Source organism: Alexandromys fortis, unplaced genomic scaffold, assembly GCF_014885135.2.
Source record: "Alexandromys fortis isolate MF-2015 unplaced genomic scaffold, M_Fortis_MF-2015_v1.1 scaffold_43, whole genome shotgun sequence".
Classification (NCBI taxonomy): Eukaryota; Metazoa; Chordata; class Mammalia; order Rodentia; family Cricetidae; genus Alexandromys; species Alexandromys fortis.
The window spans coordinates 8741466-8744778 of NW_026067928.1; positions in this window are offsets into that span (position 1 = coordinate 8741466).

The following is a 3313-nucleotide window of genomic DNA, read 5'->3' on the forward strand; positions in this document are numbered from 1 at the left end:
TGGGCCTGAAATCTATGCAGGTGATATTTTTTGTCTCTCTACAATACACTCAAAGATAAATGTAAATTAGAGGTCTCTGTAACTCCCTGTGACCATAGGAGAGTACATTTTCTATTCACAAATGTGCAGTTTACTTTAAGAAAGCAAGAGGGCACAAGGTCATGAAGCTTCAAGACACATCCTAGCCCATCCTACTCTTCTCAGGAGGTTCTGAACAGTGAAGGAAGGCAGAGCACTGTGGTGGGATATTCAGCGGCACTGTGAAACTCTGAGACTATGGTAATGAAATTAACCTTGGATTAGAGGATGGGGCTAGTAGCTAGTTGACAAGAACTAGCCATAGAAAGTGCAGAGGACCTACAAATATGGAGAGAGAGGTGCTTAGGAAGGAGTAAGAGGGACTTAGTGATTTGTAGTCTTTTTGGTTTGCCACCAGTGGAGAGATGTTTCTTTTTCAGAGACTCTGACCAGAAAAGGTCAGCTGGTTGCTTCTCAACTTCTCTGTTCTAGCAAATTTTCTCCCCCGTATCTGACTTCCTAGATTTTTTGGTAAATATAACAATTTTGATAAAAACATTTGGCATCCAATGCATGGCAGAAGATCACACTGCAGATCTGAATCTATGTCAATGTAAATTGCCTATAAATAATAGCTCACAAATATTCACTCTATTACTTATTATTAGTATAAATAAGGTCACACTAATCTATTATCCCATCCATTTTTTTTTCTTTTTTTCAAAGTGATCCCGGAACTTACATAATTTCCCTCCAACCCCCAACCCTATAACAATTATTATCAACCCCTAAATGATGTTCCTAACCCTGAAGACAAACTGTTGAGAGAGGGGACATTGTCTTCTAGAATTACTTCCAGCTATCATGGGGGCGATGTTCTTTCTATGGGATCCTGTGAAAGTAAAGTGATAGTTAAGTTCCAAGATTACTGTCTGGTATAAATACAAATAATATCTTAGTATTTGGTAGGGGTTTTCTGAGGTTTCTATTTGGAGTTCTGGCCAAAATTCATTCTTGTGGTATTTTGTCAAAGAATGTGGCTACTGTTTGCTCTTTGTGGTGGTTTGAACAGGAATGGCTCCCATGGGCTCATATTTGAACATTTGGTCTTTAGGGAGTGGTTCTACTTGACAGGGATAGGAGATGTGTCCTTGTTGGAGGAAGTGTGTCTCTAATAGTGCTGAAAGATATTAAGACTAATTACTTACTATTGTCACAGATTATAAAAATTCTCAACTCTAAAAATTCTGTCCCCCTCTCTAAAAATCATGCTGAATATGTCTCCTCATGTTAGAGAAAGTACAAATAGTATCCCTATTAACAGACCCAATTCAGATATTAATTAAAACACTTTGTGACAAAGATTGGCCTTATTGCCATAGGTTTTTATTTTGCTAAATATATAGAAAAATATATTTTATTCCATTTACAGTCAGCTGAATCTTTTTCTTCATGAGAATTTTTTAAGAAAAGCAGTGTCTTCTCCTAAATTTTTCAGCGTCACCCATCTCCTGTGGTGTGTGTGTGTGTGTGCATGTGTGTGCATGTATGTTTATGTATATTGTCAATCGTCATAGGGGACTTGAGTAGGTGGGTTGTTAATCTGTACCAGATTCAGACCGAGGGTTCCTAGGGCATTTATTTTTAGTAAAACTCCAAGAAGTTCAATATCTTCAGAATTTTGCACATAACATCTCCCCATGTTAAGGCAGAGCTTCTCCCATATGGACGTGGTCCTGTACACAGTACTCAGCCCTGCTTAAGATAGTTAGCAGCTTGTCTGCTTGGTGACTGACAAATCTCTCCAATGCTTTTGAACTTTGAGCAACAGTTTTGGGAACCAAGGTATGGGGTACCCCACTTCTCTACCTAAAAGTGCTTAAAGAGCACTTGGGTCAGGGACTGCATTGATGGTATATTAGTTATTACAGATTTGGACTTGCCTATAGAAATAATTTGATCTTCATATTTCTATTTGAGATGGATAGTAATCAACAGAATAACAAGGTCTCATAATCTGTAAATATTCTCAAGTTTATCACAATTCACTATAAAGATATTTCCCTGCTCCTATCTACTGCATTTTTACACCCCCACATTGCCACCACTCACAGGCCACAAACCTACCCTCATTCCTTCTCACCTGAGGTAAATATGAGCAAAGTTCCCTCACAACTTCTTAAAATCTGCACACGGCTTTTACTAGTATTAAATGAGTTTGGTGAAATCTTTACTTTAAAACATTGGCTAAGAAGTAGATGTTTTAGGGGCTGGCAAAGGCCGGAGGGCACTTCCTCCACCAGTGGGATCAACAATTTTATACAAATGCTGGATGGAGCAGGTCGTCTGTCCTTCTGCCTTTCCCAGTGTGGTGATGCACGTTTCTCTTTGCTGTTCTGGAAGCAGAGACCAGGCTCTAAGTTGCTGCAACTATAGGCACATTGCGGCCAAACGTCGCAGTTTTTGGAACTATGGGAAGTCAGATTTTACTGTTTAATATTGCCCAGCCCGTGGAATTACTTTGCAGTAATGCAGATAGATGAAGCCACTTTTTATGCCAGGCTCTCTGCTTTCCTCACAATACTGGGAAATTTAAAATGGACCCTTTCTACTTTAAAACTGGGAATAAACACTGCAGTTCACAGCAGTGTCACTAGTTTAATAAAATCTTTAGTGTATGACATCAGTTGGTACTAAAACACAAGTGTTGCTGCCTTCATCAGCTGGCGCTTCCTTCATTTTCACTGCTGAGCTTCTGCTGATCCTTGGTACCCTGGTTAAAGGTGCACTAACTCAGCCGTAATGAGCACTTGAGAAGGTGAAATAGAGAAAGACATCGGGACCAGCCCTTCCTCATCCTAAACACAGACATCTCTGCTGTCTATTCTTAGCTGACATCTCAGGCGGCACCAAACACAGCAGCGAACAAGGGACCACAGGCTTAAGGATCTCGCTCATGGCAGTAGGTTTGACCTTTCACTCAAGAGTCTGTTAAATGTTACGTAAAATGTTGCAGCATTTGGGATCCTCAAAATTAGAATGGAATGAAAATAGAAGCAAGCCGCGATTATAAGAAACAAAAACATTCTGATTTTTCCTTGGCAGTCATTTCTGTTAGTTCCACGCTGTAATTTCGAAGTAGTGTTTTAACAGAAGAGAAGGGCGCCCTCTAGTGCTGTAATTGAAGATGAACAATTACATAAACAATTCACATCTGAGCTGAACTTATCTTAGATTCTCAATGGAAGTATATTTTATGCACGTAGGCTGTAGATTGGCAAGCAATAAGTCAGTG